Raw genomic sequence first — 17,091 nt, 5'->3', positions numbered from 1 at the left:
TGGGTATTCGACCTCACCCTGTGATTTGGCGCTTCACAACAGACATCCCTTGAGTAGCTGGAGCAGTGTGATTTGTGCACAGAGCTTTTCACTGGAGTTGTTGGCAATACTGGTGAACCCATGAATGGCCTTTTTAAATCAGTAACAATTCATACAAGGATGGGGATGAAGAATAACTCTTACACCAAATAATAAGACTGACTCAGGAAGTTTGGCAAAATGTCTCCTCTGACTGTTTTATTTTCAATTGTCTAAAACAGGGAGTTACAACAGATATCAATGGACGTTCAATTGTGCTCTCAATCATTTTGCATAAAAATACTAATACTACGTACTAGAAATTTGTCATAAGTGACATCATACTATGTGGCAAACTAAGAAAACCTATGTGGGAGTGTGATAGGTTAAGGGAAACATCTAAGTATACTTTCTTTAAGGGATCTGGTTGTTACTGGGTCTCTACACCCCTAGTGCAAGTCATCTTCATCAGTAACCAAATACATGATACACCATTGGCTCTCATACTATAAGGCCCTTCGTTATATGGCCTTCTACAATTGGTTGGCCCACTCGTGTCCACCCAAATTTCCATACCTATCGCATCTCTCATGCCTTCTGCCATTCAGATTGTCTTTGAACTTGGTCTTGCAAAGTATCAATGCTCCTGTGTATTAAAGGGAGTATAGGCACATCCTTATCGTAGCTCAGGTCGGCACAACCCCTCCTATTTCCATCCTTGATTCACGTGACAGGAGACCGTATCTTGGCCAGTTTGGCAGCATTTAATTGTCTTGAATGAATAAACTTGACACTCATGGTGTTCTTTCTTGCACCTTAACTAGGGCTGATTCAGCTGCTCACGTCCACTGTTCTTCAAGGATAGATAACCGGTTCTTAGTCGCTCCATCCTTTGGCACCAGGCCAGACAGCTGTTCCAGACATTTTGTCGATCTTCAGCAGTTTTGTTGCTGTGACACAGCCCTTTGATCCTTCTTTCTTCATGGGTCTGAGCTTACTAAATATGTGACACGGATATACAGAATTCTATATAATGGTGGCACTGCCTGCAACCTATTCACTACGTACAGCCAGCCTTTATGATTACTTAATCTACTTGTGTCACAGCATCTGTACAGTTATAAAATAGCTTGCATTTTCTGCAGTGCTCTTCACACGTGCAATCTACATTCTGAATTTGAATATCTTCATGATTCTTTACTTCATCATCAGATTCTATAAGGTCTATGCACTTTCTTCTTCGACCAGTTTTCTCAATGTGTCACGCTTATTTTATGTGACGTCACCAGCCTCTTTTCTTCTCATCTTCATATTCCTTCTCCTCCAAGAGATTGTCGTCTCTGCCATGGTATATCACATAAGGACTTCTCAACTGATATCTTATCTCAAAGGCTCTTCATGGAATAGGTACCATCAGTGGTCTTGCCCATGTCGCAATTCCAGGCTTCCAACATATAGGCAGAACGAGGGCGGGACTTCCTGCAGAGGCATTCATCTGCTCCTCTACAATGGAGTCCAGCAGCAGCAGTAGTAGAGATGTGCGGGTTATCCTATCTGCATGCTCTGTTGGCTACTGTGAATGGGAGATACAATGTTGGTGAATGATGAGAGCCTGTCCGCTCAGAGAATGTTGGACTGTGATGTGTGGGTGCTTTGAAAAAGCCTTCTGTGTAGTGTGTCAGTTGGGGCTGAGCTGAGTAAAACTGGTGGGTGGCTGTTGTCACTTGTCCTGATGTTTGCCAATGAAGAAAGCCATGCCCTACACTCGCTCCACTGCCTTCTACCTCAATGTCAAGTAAGAGTCCACAGCCTTTGAAGCATAAACAGTGCAACCTTTTCGAAACATGTGAGAAAGAATGGTGGACAAAGGTCACCAAGGCATATGATAATTTCACATGTGGAGGGTGGGAGTGAATTACCCATACCTTGTTACCCATACCTTCAGAGTGGTATGAGGGGTAAAAAAAAACTCTCTTGTGTGGTTTATCTATATCACTGTACACTCCACTGTGCACAGTGTCCCCCTAAGCCTTGTGTCACTCCCTGTCTCTTTCTGCAGCTCCTCTGACGACCACTTGCTGACCACTTACAGACCTATGGTGAGTGGAACATGGGTTAAATGGATGCATTGTGTGCTGCTGGGTGTGATATACAGGTTACAGGGGAGCACGTAATGTCCCTCACAACTTACATACTCCCACCGAAGGAGAGAAACCTTCAACTGGGTAAAATCACTTACTTCTTCCAAGGTAAAAAGAGGCTTCCCAAAGCTCAAGATCCCAGAATAGGAGGAATAGGAGGAAGCATAGGGACCCCTAACTACAGGAGGATTGTTCCACCGAGACCACACATTTGACCAAAACACATGATTTTGAGTTGTGTGCCTCGTTGTGACCGTCTAAATTACCATCCATCATGTCAAATACATTTCAGGTTAATTTGGATCAGAATTGTAACATAACCACTGGCACATTGAGGGCATTACAGAATGTTCATTGCAAAGAGGGTGCAGCAGCAAACAGTCATGCTCAAGCACACAACTTATTTAGCTTTGCCTACTTTTAAGAAAGATGAGCCTCTCATTCAAATTCAATAGCATTTTAACAGTAATTGGTACCCGGCAGGGGCGTGGCTTAGCCTTCCCAGCCAACGAGGAGGCTCAGAATGGGAGCTTTACCACACAACAATGCCCACACTCTGAGCCTCCTACCAGAGGGAGGCTGCCTTCTTCCCCGCTGGGCATAAGGTAAGTCATCCCTGCGTCCCCATTTCCTCATCCCCACATCTTCCTCTAATTATTTTGCCTCCCCATCCCTACCCAAGTTAATTTTTGCTTCCTTCTCCCTCGCCTGCGCCCCTGACAGGCAACTTGCTGCGCTGAAAAGGGAGAATGGACTATGTTTAATTCCCTTCTCCTCGATCCATGGCAGTCAGTTTCTTTTTATAAGTTGCGAAATGGCGAAGATACAATTTCACAACTTAAACACTATTATTACCCTGGTACAACGTGCTGGGGTACTAATAGCAATATTACCCAAGCAAGTGAGAGGGATTACGGAGCCTGTAATGCCCCAGGGTTTACGTTAAAGCCCTTCCTTCGCTCAGGCTTGTAAATGCTGCCCCACGGATTTACACAGCCCAGTAATGACACTCCCACCCGACGCCCCCGCTCGGGTCATGTTGCTTAGTTATGTAATGCTCTAGAAACAAATTCACTATCTGAAACGTATACCAGCGTATATGCCTGTGTCTTGTGACCCTCCAAAATAGTCATCATCCCTTGGTACAGCATTTCAACTTAGTTCAAGTTAGGCAACCAATTAAATATTATCGGGCCAATTCATGGAATAAATGTGCACCGAAAAGGGGAGCGCAAGCGTGATAATCGTAGCGCAAGCGTGAAAATCGCAGTGCACGCATGCCAAAGCCGCGCACATCGGTTCATGGAATTCAGTACGCGTGTAAATCCTGGGATGTGTGCTAAAATCGTGGGTGGCGCACGCGAGCACACACGTCATTAAACGGCGTGTGCTACGCGCACAGGGAAAGCGCACATAGCGCAGCGCACAAATAACGAAAGTGGGCGGAACACGGGGTGTAACACGCAGAATGGGGAACAAGGCGTGAAAATGTTGGCATTACGGGGGAAGTACAGGAGGTAAATGCTCGCAACGCCCACACATGCGCCAACAACACATATTCATGGAATCGAACAGGGAAAAGGCGTCCGCCAAAAAAGACGCGCTAATCTGGAAACACGTACACCAGCAGGAAGCAGGCGTAAGGGGCCCGTGCAGCATAAAAGTGCACGCAAACAACAAACAAGCTCAGACGCTACGATGAATATACCGTTCCTCGCAGAAGTGGTCGTGGGACACCGCAGGAGGAGGAGGATAGCCAGGCCCCGCATTTTTTTAGCCAGGACCAGCCTTTTTGGGATGCCTGATGACCAGGTGTATGGGATGTACAGGTTTCCACCACACATAATCCTCGACCTGGTGAGTGAGTGGGGGGATGACATTACATCACCCACCTTGTGCTCGCAAGCACTGAGCCCCTTGGAAAAGGTGATCAATATACTGCACTTCTTGGCTACTGGTTCATTTCAGTGGACAAGTGCCATAGTGGGGGGTGTGTCACAGGCCACGCAGTCACGCTGCCTACACCAGGTGTTGGCCATCATGACTGCACACCCCTCAGTCGGCAGGTATATATACATGCCCAGAACACCTGCAGAAAGGCAGGCCGTGGTCCAGGACCTTTACGGGGTGGCACACTTCCCCAAAGTGCTAGGTGCCATTGATTGCACCCACGTGGCTCTAAGTCCTCCCAGGGCCACTGAGCACATATATCGAAACCGCAAGCACTGGCATTCAATCAACATGCAGTCGCATGTGATGCCAAGGCAATCATCACTTCAGTATATGCCAACTATCCAGGGTCAAGCCATGATAGTTTCATTTTCAGAATGTCACCCCTAAACCGGGACCTGGAAGCTGGGCGGCATGGCGACACATGGCTGATTGGTGAGTATAAATGCCTCTGCACATGCATGCATGTCAGATACTGAGTAATGTGAAAACCCCACTAATTATAGCCATCATCACCTCCCCAGGGGACAGGGCCTACCCTCTGAGCACCTACATGATTACGCCAATTCGGAACCCCACCACACTAACCGAGGTAAGATACAACACAGCCCATATTGCAACCCGGGGCATAGTGGAGCGCACATTCAGAGTAGTCAAGTCACGCTTTCGCTCCCTTGAGCGCTCTGGTGGGCAGCTGCTATATGCGCCCCCAGTAGTGTGCAGGATCATAGTGGCAGCATGTGTCCTGCACAACGTTGCAACCCGCCGGGACGTGCCGGTGGACATGGTGGCGACCCCATATCCCCAACCACATGCACGGCCGCTGCGCATGGGAGGTGAAAGGGCACGTGGTGAGGCAGCCCGTACCCAACTGGTGGCAAATTATTTCACCTAAAATCCCACCCCTGCACACTGCCCTGGCACATACCAGCTGACAATCAATGATGATGACAAAAGGGACAGTCAACTGTCACAACCATACCAGCCTGAGATTGGTCACCTGGAAGTGTTACATTGTGTGCATCCCTACCTACTTAAAGACACCCAATGCTGTGTCACAAAAAGACACACATTCATGCAGCATGAATGACTACCCCATTGCAAAATACCACATCAAAATAGTGCCATGTCACCCAACCTCTCCCCATCTCAGCTACCCAACACACCATGGCATGCAATGTGAAGGCAACCAAATGAATGCATAACACATGACACAAGTGTCACAAAGTGCACTGTCCCTAATGCAAACAGGGCACAGAAAATATACTCTCAGAAATCAATTAGAAACAGCACACATGAACAAATACATATCAGCAACAAAAAACATCAGTACAGGATGGAACAGTGGCGATATATGACAGCAAAAAATTAAAGTACTGCAAGTGTAACAACCTGACTAAGGCAGCACATCAACCTCTTCCAACTACAGAGTGTTGCTGTCAGGCAAATGTGTCAATGTACTGCATACAACATGAACTGCATCTGCAGTGGAGATGGGCTTGTTAAGACTTGAAAAAGCTACATATATATAAGGATAAAGACATGGTTGCACAAGCAAATATCAATCCACCATGCAGTGGAGAATCGAACAACAATCCCCACAAGGGATGTACACACAGTTTTGACTACAGACTGGCCACACAACTCATGGGAGCCGAATGTCACTGTGTAAATTACTGTCACTTTGTCACACCCTTTGCAAGCCCAAGGAAAGGGGAAGCAGGTGTGTGTGTGTCAGGAACCCAAGCATCTAACCCAAAGACAGGATAAGCCTGCATGTGCCCAGCTGGAATACACAGTGGATGCCTACGGGAGCCACACAAAGCAACACATTCTAAGAAAACAAACAAAAAACAAAAACTGGCCATGTGTGGACCGGGGGGAGGCCACACAGGAGGGATGAGGTACAGGGTGCACCACAGGGTGCATGGATGTTGAGAGAAAAAAAAACCTCCATGGGCTCATGGCCTGCACGGCTACGCTATAGTGGGAGAACTGTCGTCGCTGTCATCACCCTCTGCTGCTACATCCGGAGGTAGCCGTGATGTGGGAGGCAGACCATGCAAAGCCCTTGTATGGTCCTCCATGGCAATAAGCATGCAGGTGTGGAAGGTTTGGTTCTGGAGGATAATGGTACAGAGATACCCATGCAGCACCTCATGGGTAGCACGCATTTCTGCCTGCATGGCCTCGCGTGATGCCCGGATCTCCTGACGGGTTGCCTGGAGCTCAGCTGAAAGTGTACGTGTCAGCTGCTCCAGCTGCTGTTCTGCCCTTGTACTCCGGGACACCTCAAGTTCACCCAGAGTATCTCTGAGGGAGCTGTGTTCTAACCTGAGGGCTGCCCTGTGGGCCTGTGACTCTACAGATATGGCTGTGCGCAGAGTCTCCAGTCCAGCCCATCAGTCCCTGTTGGACGCCAACATGTCCTCCCTGTGTGAGTGGCAAATGGAGTCTGTTGCCTGCTGCTAGAGCTCCATCTGCCTTTCAGGGGGGAGGATGGAAGTGGTCACCCTATCCATTTCCTGAGTCATAATATCATACAATGCCCCATGTTGTGCTGCTATACTGTACATGGAGTACTCCCACGCAGTATTGCCTGGTGGGGCACGGCCACCGCGTTGGCAGGCACCACACCTGTTTGGAGTAAGGCGATCTGCACCTTGCTATGCTGGCACTGCCTGAGGCTGCAGGACTGCATTCCTCCTATGATCTGCTGGCCCAGGAACAGGAGCAAATATTGTGGAGTGTGACCCTGCATCCGTAACCTTCAAAGGCAGACTTTCCAACACTGAAATCCCCATAGAGGGGTCTACCCCCGGTGCAGGTGGGTTGGACAGAACAGCATCCCTGCCAAAAACACTCACCTGTGACGGCACATATGTCTCAATGTCCGATTCAGCACCTGATTCATAGAGGTCTGCGGAGGTGTACCCAGAGACACCCGTGGACAACATGGTCTGTAGGCAAATGGGTTTTCACCCACCACCGCCCCACGTCCTTCAGTGGTGCCCGGTTGTGGCCGTGATTCCTCCTGGGTCTGCACCATCTCCTCCTCCTCAACAGCATCAAGTGCCTCATCACCTGCAAAAACATGAAAGATAACAAATGGAAACAGGCATGAGCACCATAGCACACACATAGGCCTGACGAGGCAGAGATCTAGTACATAAATTACACATGTCCCACATGACAATAACCCTGGCATGCATGCACTGTCAATGAGTTGGAAGGGGAGGCAAAAAGCGGACACTGAGGACTCCAAGATGGAAAAGCAACACATGTGCTGTATGCTGGATAGCACTGGCATCACTTATTAGCCTGTGAGTGGCATGCCCAATACACATACATGACACATTCCAGCACACAGATGGCACGTAGCATAGCCATGGTACATTTGACAAGTACAGCCATATGGTAGGAAATAAGTACTGTCACCCATCCATGTGAGATGTACATCATGAGATAAAACATGCAAAATAGTGTGACAAAACACGCATGTGCCACACGCTGCAACAAATCCAGTGTTCACTGATGCAGTGATGGCAGGCAGATGGATACATCAATGGTTGGTCACTTCAACATGACAGAAGACAACAGTCATGTCCAACATTCAAACAGGGCGCAAAAATGATTGTGTGCAGGCCATTACTCAATCAGCCTGAATGGTTAAATCATTCCCATAACAAGGTAATAAATGTGGGCCATTGTGGGGTGTAATCTATGACCGAAGTATGTTACATTTATGGCAGTATGGCAAAAAAATGTGTGCTAAAAATGGCAAGGATTGAAACAATCAGGCTGAATGAACAGGAAAGCATTTTGAACAATGTTGTTGCAAGAAGACAGTTGAAGGGCAACTGCAGTAATCTGGTGCAAATTGGCAACTGTAGTCAGAAGGGATACTGTCATACCCAAACCCAAGGCCGGGGAATGGTTTGGAGGGACCACATGGGTGACCCATATTAGTCCTGACTACACAGCCTCACCTGGCACTCAATCGGAACACATCACCCAAGCAACATACACATGGATTGCACACACATGCATGGGCACTCACCGGACAATGCTTCAAGATCTGGTAGGTCTCCCACGCCTCAGATCTGGTCCTCTGTGATGAAGCCTCCAGCGACAGACTCATGTTCAGTGAGTTGGTCGTCCCCTGGTGGAGACCCACCGCCAGTCACCAGAGTAGAGGCATGATTGGAAGCCAGCTTGTTCTTTGCTCTGTGTTTCAGGTCATTCCACCGCTTATAGCAATCATCAGCTGTGCGCTTCACGAATCCAAGGGAACTAATGCGGGTCACGATGGTCTGCCAGTGGGCCCTACGTTGAGCAGGTGTAGTCTTGCACCCTGCAGTCACCACCTTTTTGCGGCTATGTGCCAACACATAGGCCACAAGTGCATCTAGCTCGGCGTCTTTGAAACTAGGCTTCCTTGACGTGCCGGAGTGTGTAGCCGTGTCTGGGGTCCCAGCCTGTAGTGCAAGAGCACCCTTCTTCATCTTGAAAGGTAGTGCGGATCCTGAGTGGCTTACACCAGTCTGGTTGGTAGGGGCAGAAGCGCAGGTGGACTGGGCACTGGAAGTTTCCAAAGGCACAATGACCAAAGGTTTCACTGCAGGCATTGGCTGCAGGGTGATGTTGGCAGGACCAACCTCAGTGTGATGGACTTGGACCGACACTGTCCCAGCTGGAGGACTCAGAGTTGGGGTGGATTGAGCTGCAGCTGCCCCTGCAGCCTCCTCACCTTGGCTACTTGGGGCAGCAGATGACATTGCTGCCCCAGATCCGTGTGGCCTGGTGACAGCAACTTTCATCGCCACACGTGGCTTAGACATGGTGATACGGAAGTCAGCCTGGGAGTCATCCTGTGCCGGTTCAGTTGACAATATGGGCCGGTTTAACAAGGGCTGAGCTGGGATGGTGTCAGCTACATTTCCCCCAACCATTGGGGGTGGGCATAGGTGGCCCCGATTAGTCCTCCACACACTGGCCTCTTGGGCCACCCTGCACATCCTGGCCACGTCCCCTACCGCGCCCACCTCTTTGAGCTCGGCCACCTTTGCCTCCCTTACTGCTTGGTCGCCTCCCAACCATGGCACTGATGTTGTTGTGCGTATGGGAGTTGCAGTAAACAATTGTCCTGGGCAATTGGGATGAAAGGGGTAGGTACTAGATGGAATTCGTACCCTAGTGCTCTAGCAAGGCTGTCTGTGACCCCTGGGGGAAGATGACGGGTCACGCAACGCACAGGCACACAACAAAAACAATATTAAACGTGCACGCAACCCCTGGTAGACCACGTGCATGGAAAAATGAACCCGCACTACGCTGTGGCACCCAGAAACACAAAAATAAGCGTACGTGTGATACACGCAGCCTATAAAGACCTCTGAAGGGGTACGCCACACACGGGGGCAACCACAGTTGGAAAATACATGAGCGACTCACTGTCTGCCTGGAAAAAGAATGTGAAAAAGACACGCGTGTGCGCGTTGGCAACACCCCCGCAAAAAAAAGAATTGAACGATGTCTGCGTAAACAGGGAGTATGAACTGGAACCGTTGTGAAGTAATCACGTGTGAACCGACAAGACGTACAAGAATCACCCGCTCGCTCTCCACAAAAAGCACGTACGAGAAAATGGCATCATACGTGTGCCTTTTGAGCCAGCCCACACGTGCAACATCACTTACGCGCGTACGTGCTAAGGCCCTTTCCTCCAATTGCACGCAGTGACTACCGGACATGCAGTTATTGCACGTGTACAATCAACATGCACCCGTGTTGGGGGCAACGCCCTTGCACGTAATGTCACAGACGCGCATACGCGCTAAGGGCCTTTCCTCGAATTGCACGCTAACGTGCAGTTTTTTCATGTGCCAAATCACTCCGTATCAAGCTGGCCACGCGACAACACACGGAAGACCACGCTCCTGCCCAAAAGGCCATTTTCCTGCCCCCCAGAACCCCGAGCATGCTCCCACCTGCCATCTTCTGCTGCCTGCATGCCTGCTGCCCACGTGCCCTGCTATTTGGTGCCTGCACATCAGCCATCTGCAGGGGTCCAGTTGCTGTTTCCACCCCTGCTGGAACAGAAGAATCCCGACTGGGATACCATCGCTCCACATCCCAGCCCCAGGACCCAGTTGCCTACCCACACCTGCCTAAGGGGTCGCCATGTCGGGGCAAACACCATCAGAGACCACCTGCGACCCCCAGCCAGAGAGGCAGAGGGCTACCAGCTCCAGCTGGTACCCTGGTGGAGCAAGTCCTGGGGCATTATGATGCCCTCTTCACACCATCATGTGCCAACAAGGAAGGACAGGAGAGGATCTGGGAGGACTTAGTGGTTGCCATCAACGCGGAGGGGGTGGCAACCCGCAACATCAAGCATGTCCGGAAGCGCTGGGAGTACTTCAGGGCCAGGACCCTCAGAGAGTCCCGGTGCCTCTTGAAGGCAGAGGGGTGCTGGGTCAGCCTGAGCAAAATCCAGATGAGGGTCCTGGAACGCATAAATCCAGCACTCCACGTCCAGATCCTTCAGAGGAAGACCCGCCTGGAGTTGAGCGGTAAGTGGCCACGCATTGCTGTGTGAAACAGGGCATGTTGACGTGTGCTGGTAGTCAGCTACTTGGCTGTATGTGTGATATAGGCCATGTATGGATGTGTGTGTGCAGGGACATCATGGTAATGCATGTGAGACCAGTCATGCGTGAACCTCATGGATGGTGCATGTGTTCCAGTGCAACATGGGGAGCAGCATGCGGAATGCACACATGAATGCATGCCTGTCTCTGTTCTTGGACATGGATGGGGTGTGAGAGATGAGTGCTGCTCTCATGTACATGTATGTTGTACATGTTTGTGTGTCTGAGAAGCATGTGTGTGACTTTGAAACACCATGGATGCATGGCACATTTCTGTGACGATGTGTTGATTCACTTATGCAGTCTAGTCATCCTTGTATCCACTGTGTCTGTGGTGTACAAGCCCTGATGCATGACCCTCCGGTGATGTGTGTGCATGGGATCAGTATGAGCCATGATGCATGTGAGTTTGAAGACAACATTTCTGTCAATAGAGGCCCTTGTACATGGATGCTGATGTGGATTGCATGCACCGTGCCTGTTTCTGCATGTGTGTTGCCTGCATTGGCCCATGTGTTGTGGAGGGACAGGATGGAAGTGACGTTTGACAGTGCCACTCATGTGTTATTGCTTCCTGTCTAGGGGACTATTGTACAGTACCATGATGCTTGTGTTCTATGTCTCCCTCTACGCAGCGTCGAGTGAAGAAGAGGGCGGAGACGGTGCTGTGGAGCAAAGCGGTGGGGATGCCTCCACCGGGCGGCGACGCAAGGCCCAGCCACCCTCCCAGGAATTGCCATCATCTGGGAGCGAGGGGACTGGAGGCCGCTACTGAGCAGCATATGGGGCCTGGTGGGGTAGTACCACTGGTGCAAGTGGTGCAGTCCAGGGGCAGGAGGTAGCACAGGTCGCCATGGAGGGGCCTGTGCATGTCACTGTCCCTGACCCTGTGACTGCACCACCATGCACCAGCAGGGATGCCCCGTCCCAGGCCCGTCCACAGGTAGGGGGGAGGCCCACGTCATCGGGCACTCCACTACCTGCGGACGAGGAGACCCCTGACCGAATGGGTTCCGTCCTGATTGGTGTTGTGTTGCGCACGTGTGTCATTCGTGATGACGTGCATGCTTCCTGGGGGGACCACCCACGCCATCATGAAGAGCTGCGTGGCAACGTGGCACAGTTGGGAGGGGCCCTGGTCGGATAGTTCCTACATGTGCCAAGCACTCTGGCGGCCCTCTCCTCCTCTGTGGAGACTATGTGCCAGTCATTCTCCCTGCCGTCTTCCGGCCCAGATTCCACCAGGGCCCCCTGTGGATCTGGCCCCGACTAATGCAGCCAGCTTGGTGGATCTCCCATACCTGCCACAGTCAGGAGTCAGAGGTCCAGCAGGGGTGGACACCCCACCAACTGGAGACCAGCAGATGGAGGATGTGCCGGCATCATCGGCCAGGGCACATGGACAGCCGCAGCAGGCTCAAGGTGGGAGCGATGGTTGCTCGGGGCCATCAACATCAGAGGGGCAGGCATCGGCCGGAGGGCAGGAGGACCCTGGAATATAAGTGTCTTCCGTGTAGTGGCGGTTGGGCCAGCAGATAGATGTGGAGCGACGGCGGGCAGAAGAGGCGTGGCTCACCATGGTCAGGGCAGAGTTCTCCATGCGCCGGGCGTTGAGGCGGGCTGAGTGCCACGAGGCAACTCGCAGGGAGTTGGAACAGGCCATGACTGCATCCCTGCGAGACCTCGGGCCAGGGCAGAGGCCCGCCTCCAGAACTTTGACATGGAGTTCGATGATGCCCTGGCCCGGCACATCACAGAGTGAGCCATAGGACTTGCCCGCCGCCATTTTATATAGTTAGTTAGTGGTAGGTTTCCTTTCTGTTTTTATTTATTTTGGGGCGCTTGGACAATGCCCCACATTTTTGTATATAGTTCTTCATTAGGTAGTTTTTTTTTATAGGTTTCATTTCAATGATTGGGCACATGGACCCTGGATTTGCACTTTGTAAATAATTTGACAATGGATTTGGCTTCTTATTATTTTTTTCCATGGAATCAATGTTTTTTTAATTGTTTTTTCACTTTGGATTTGTTTTGCCGGACTGACACTTTGGACATGTGCTTTTAGATTGCTTTGGATTTTGCTATCATGCATTTTTTGGTTTATATTTTGGACATGCAGCTTTTCATTATTTAGTTCCATTTTTGTGTGTTTCATTTAATTCCGTTGCTTTTGTGATTAATACATTTTTATTTCCTACTTCAATGTGTGGTATTCTCTCTTTGGTTTTATGCATGTCACAATGTGTGTTTTCTCAATCACATGCACCCATTATGTGGGTGTGACGGAAATATGTTGATGTGCATACTTGCGATTTGGGATGTATCATGTGATGGGGATTTCATTGTGGGGTGGATGTCATACCTGATTGTGTGTTTGGACTGGGGTGGCGTGGGGTGTGATTTGGGTGGCCATAAGGCCCATGATTGTGGATCGTCATTAGGTGTTGAGGGGACATGAGTCGGGGCCTGCTGGCAGGTGCCTGTCACTGCTGGGCGGGTGAGTGGGTGGGGGGACATGAGTCGGGGCCTGCTGGCAGGTGACTGTCACTGCTGGGTGGTTGAGTGGGTGGGGGGACATGAGTTGGGGCCTGCTGGCAGGTGCCTGTCACTGCTGGGTGGGTGGGGGTGCAGGGGGACATGAGTCTGGGCCTGCTGGCTGGTGCCTGTCACTGCTGGGTGGGTGGGGGTACAGGGGGACATGAGTCGGGGCTTGCTGGCAGGTGACTGTCACTACCGGGTGGGTGAGTGGGTGGGGGGACATGAGTCAGGGCCTTCTGGCAGGTGACTGTCACTGCTGGGTGGGTGAGTGGGTGGGGGGACATTAGTCGGGCCTGCTGTCAGGTGCCTGTCACTGCTGGGTGGGTGGGGGTGCAGGGGGACATGTGTCGGTGCTCACTTGTGAATGGTGATGTGGGGTGGCTGGGGGGCATGGCCAGGGTGGATGGGCTGCCTGCGGGGCATGGCCAGGGGTGCAGGGTATTCCCCTGTATTGTGGGCTGCCTGCAGGGCCTGGGGAGGGGTGAGAGGGCACACCTGGGAGGACACACACTGCCAATTCACATTGGGGCACACCAGGAGTACACGTACCCCTCCCGTGGCAGCGAAAAAGCGTGTAAACCTCCCTGCACCCCTGAAATACAGGTACCCCGCTCCCCAAGGCCTATCGCATGTGATTCTCCATGTGCACCCCTCGGAATACACGTACCCCGCTCCCCAAGGCCTATCGCGTGTGATTCTCCCCATGCACCCCTCGGAATACACGTACCCTGCTCCCCAAGGCCTATCATGTGTGATTATTCCCGCTCACTCCTCGGAATACACGTACCCCGCTCCCCAAGTCCTATCGCATGTGATTCTCCCTGCGCACCCCTCGGAATATACGTACCCCGCTCCCCAAGGCCTATCGCGTGTGATTCTCCCCATGCACCCCTCGGAATACACGTACCCCGCCCCGCTCGCCAAGGCCTATCGCGTGTGATTCGCCCTGCGCACCCCTCGGAATATACGTACCCCGCTCCCCAAGGCCTATCGCGTGTGATTCTCCCCACGCACCCCTCAGAATACACGTACCCCGCTCCCCAAGGCCTATCGCGTGTGATTCTCCCCGCGCACCCCTCGGAATACACGTACCCCGCTCTCCAAAGCCTATCGCGTGTGATTCTTCCTGCGCACCCCTCGGAATACACATACCCCACTCCCCAAGACCTATCGCGTGTGATTCTCCACGCGCACCACCCGGAATACACGTACCCCGCTCCGCAAGGCCTATCGCGTGTGATTCTCCCCGCGCACCTCTCGGAATACACGTAGCCCGCTCCCCAAGGCCTATCACGTGTGATTCTCCCCGCGCAACCCTCGGACTACACGTACCCCGCTCCCCAAGGCCTATCATGTGTGATTCTCCCCGCGTACCCCTCGGAATACATGTACCCCGCTCCCCAAGGCCTATCACGTGTGATTCTCCCCACGCACCCCTTCGAATAAACGTGCCCTGCTCCCCAAGGCCTATCGCGTGTGATTCTCCCTGCGCACGCCTCGGAATACATGTACCCCACTCCCCAAGACCTATCACGTGTGATTCTCCCTGCGCACCCCTCGGAATACACGTACCCCACTCCCCAACGCCTATCGCGTGTGATTCTCCCTGCGCACCCCTTGGAATACACTTCCCCCGCTCCCCAAGGCCTATCGCGTGTGATTCTCCCCGCCCTCGGAATACACATACCCCGCTCCCCAAGGCCTATCGCGTGTGATTCTCCACGCACACCCCCCGGAACACACATACCCCGCTCGCCCAACGCCTATCACGTGTGAAACTTCCCGCGCACCCCCCAAATGCACTGTCCCGGCCCTGTGAACTGGGGCAGGGTTAGCGCGGCCCTTTGCGCTGCATTGGGGATTTCAATGCCTTATCCTTGCGCAAGGGGCGTTCCTGGGGCGTAACTGACGCTGCGGGATGTTCTCTGTGCCAGCACTCAAAATGGCTTTGATATTCCATGAATACGCTGTGCGCTAGAATGCTGTTTAGCGCACACGGCTGGCGCACGCTGGCGCATGCTAGCTCTCTGTGCTGCTCGCGTGCGCTGCCTCTGCGCTGAAATCTATGAATTACCCTGTATATTTTTGCTTTAATTTTGCAGATCACCCCTTTCAATTAGCTCCCTACGCAGTGTGCAAAGATAATTATGCTGCTCCGAACAGATGCTATATTCAATGGGACAAACATGCGTTGGCATCAGCCTGAGAGCTGCACGCAGTCACCTCCACATTAACCCTCCCACATGAGTCTCTCTGCAATGCTCTAGGACTAGAAATGTGAAGACCTGGGAGTTAAAGGTCTTTGTGAACAAACAAAAAGAAAAATAGAATTTACCTTCATTCTCTGTCAATAATGGAGTTATTAAACAGTATGGTGGGGGGGGTCTTGATGGTAAGCGCACCTCTGCCTGCGTTAAGGCAACTTCGCTTTGCTCGGGTCTTTAATGTATACTGTTACCATCAATGTCGACCTGCTTCCACGTTATAAACATCTCAATACATTGCAAAATGCAAAAACCAAACAGATGACATAGTAGCCACATAAGTACATACATCATTCATAACCCAATCCCATTACATTAGTCTGTTAGGGCATTTTTATCACAGCCCCACCCCCCAGGTCTGCACAGCACAGTAACTGACATTAGGACTGGATTCTGTCAGACAGCAGCACTATAGAGACCTGCATGTTCCTTAAGTGCAGGGCAATGTGCAAGACACCGGTGGTAAGCACATACTATTAAATTAGGATGGATGTCCAATGCATGGTGATTTGGTCTTGCTATCTTTGATTGCCTACTGCTCTGCCTTCACGCACAGTGCCGACTGCTTGTGACAGTAATTTCATTTAGTGAGTGTGTGCCTGGGTAGGCTGGTGCATCTGCTGATGGCAGATGAGTGGGCCCGTTCCAGGCCTGAGTTACTCCTGTGTGTCAAACTGAAAAGAGCGGGAAATGTGTGGGAGGAGCTACTTAATGGTTTGGTGCCTCGGGGGTCATTCAAGGGATAAAAAGGCAAACTCTGCTTTTCCCCCTATCATATCATGAACAGCCACAGGTGGAATCAATGATGCAGACACAGTGATGCAGTGATTGCAGTTTTGAAGTTCAGCTTTCTCAAAACCTCACAGAAATACAGCTTCAACAGCAACACTTGTGTTTCGTTGCTGAATGAGGAGTTTAAATTTTGCCAAGAAGGAGCAATTCCTAGTCTAGTAAGTTCTTTTTTTTTTGGTGGATGTGTTTCCCTTATTATCTACAACTTGAAGAAACTATTTACAAACGGCTGGCATCCAGCAGAGTAAAAGACAAAGAAACATTTTTGTTTTGTTTTTAAAAATCTGACAAATATTGGCATGAAGCAATAGGCATTGAAATGGCCGGGAAAAATGTGGGAGCAGCTACTTAACGGTTTGGTGCCTTGAGGGCTGTTCAAGGGACAAAAAGGGCACACTCCTTCGTCAATTCCCATATCTGGAGCAGCCACAGGTGAGATCAGTGACACAGATCCATTGGCTGAACATTGCAGTTTTGAAGTTCAGATCTATTGGAACCTAATAGAAATACTGCTTCAAGGTCAACACCTAGGCAATCACGTTGCCTCCCACGTCACCTGACTCGCTGGACTCTGTCTGCCCCTTTCCTCCCTTCCACCCTGTACAGTTGTACCCCTCCTCTGTGACCCTCTGTACCCTACCCTGCTGTATATCTGTTCTGTTGTTACCGCTGAAAAGTGCTCCGTTAAGCTTCTGTACTTTTGTATACCTCTGTAAAGCCGTCTGTTGTGTA

At 51.1% G+C, this 17,091-nt stretch overlaps 2 protein-coding genes across 7 annotated transcripts in view; one reads left to right on the top strand and one right to left on the bottom strand.

Moving 5' to 3' along the window:
• Positions 1-17,091, top strand: part of GABRB3 (gamma-aminobutyric acid type A receptor subunit beta3) — a 1,350,469-nt gene that overhangs the window by 15,412 nt on the left and 1,317,966 nt on the right. The window lies entirely within an intron of this gene.
• Positions 1-17,091, bottom strand: part of GABRA5 (gamma-aminobutyric acid type A receptor subunit alpha5) — an 857,372-nt gene that overhangs the window by 409,526 nt on the left and 430,755 nt on the right. The window lies entirely within an intron of this gene.

The sequence above is a fragment of the Ambystoma mexicanum genome, chromosome 7p, assembly GCF_040938575.1.
Source record: "Ambystoma mexicanum isolate Mex_15411 chromosome 7p, UKY_AmexF1_1, whole genome shotgun sequence".
Classification (NCBI taxonomy): Eukaryota; Metazoa; Chordata; class Amphibia; order Caudata; family Ambystomatidae; genus Ambystoma; species Ambystoma mexicanum.
Note: the sequence above shows the minus strand (reverse complement) of the source record. Positions and strands in the feature narration are given on the sequence as shown.